This window comes from Gekko japonicus, unplaced genomic scaffold (assembly GCF_001447785.1).
Source record: "Gekko japonicus isolate JY-2015 unplaced genomic scaffold, Gekko_japonicus_V1.1 scaffold4392, whole genome shotgun sequence".
NCBI lineage: Eukaryota > Metazoa > Chordata > Lepidosauria > Squamata > Gekkonidae > Gekko > Gekko japonicus.
In genome coordinates this window covers 24,835-25,921 of record NW_015168173.1, presented here as the reverse complement: position 1 = coordinate 25,921, position 1,087 = coordinate 24,835, and the positions used below count along the sequence as shown (strand labels likewise).

The window sequence follows — 1,087 nt, the reverse complement described above, 5'->3', positions numbered from 1 at the left end:
CGGAAGAGCCCTGCTGGGTCAGACCAGTGAGGGTCCATCTAGGCCAGCATCCTGTCTCACACAGGGGCCAGCCAGTTCCTCTGGAGGGCCAACAACAAGGCAGAGAAGTTGTGGCCTTCCCCTGATGTTTCCTCCTGGCACTGGGATCCAGAGGTTGACTGTCTCTGAACGTGGAGGTTCCCTTTCTTCACCAAGGCTAGTTTCCACTGATACTTATCCTCCATGAATCTAATCCCCCTTTTAAGCGGTTTACTCCTGTGGCCATCACAACATCCTCTGGCAGTGAATTCCACACTTTAATCACTCCCTTCAGTGTTCCCTCTAAGCTGAGTTAGTGTGAGCTGGCTCACACAGTTTTTTAGCCTCCGGCTCTGACATTTCTGTCTTTGCTCAGGAAGGAGGGCTCCAGAGCAAACTGATTCGTGCCGCAGCCAGATCGCTCTGCTCACAGCTTTAATGCCAGTCGCCCACAAAGTAGGATTTTTGCTCACAAGACTCCACAGCTTAGAGGGAGCATTGCTCTCTGTGTAAAGCTGTATTTCCTTGTTTCTCTCCTGAACCTACTGCCCATCAGCTTCATTGGATGCCCTCGAGTTCTGGTATTTTGGAAGAAGGAGAAAAAATTCTCTTGGTCAACTCTCTCCACCCCATGCATAATTTTACAAAGCTCCAGGGGTCATTTCCTGCAGGAGCGCACAGGAGCGGAGCTCCCGCAGTAAAGAGCCCAGGGGGCGGGCACATGCAACAAGCCCCACCCGCTACTCCCAGCAGCCCTCAGTCAGAGCAAGAAGCAGCCAGGTAACTTGCAGAGCCCCTCCCGCCCCCCCAGTCCAAAACAGTCCAATGGCACCTTTAAGACCAGGTTGTATTCAGGTACAAGCTCTCCCTCCTCTGCGAGGACAGATCTGCACGTTCCCCTCCCCCCCAATAGCTAGCAATCCAAAACAGTCCAGTGGAGCCTGAGCGGTGGGTGTTGCCTTCTGACGCGCTTCCGGTGATGTCAGGGGGTGTGGCCTATGCAAATAAGTTATGCTAATCAGTTATGCTAATGAGCTCCTGCACCTCTTTTTCTACGAAATAACCCCTG

At 52.7% G+C, this 1,087-nt stretch overlaps 1 protein-coding gene across 1 annotated transcript in view; it reads right to left on the bottom strand.

Annotated features, from left to right (window-relative positions):
• The window catches only part of LOC107113629 (PC-esterase domain-containing protein 1A-like), an 8,604-nt gene that overhangs the window by 3,806 nt on the left and 3,711 nt on the right, over positions 1–1,087 (bottom strand). The gene's annotated exons all lie outside the window — the stretch shown is intronic.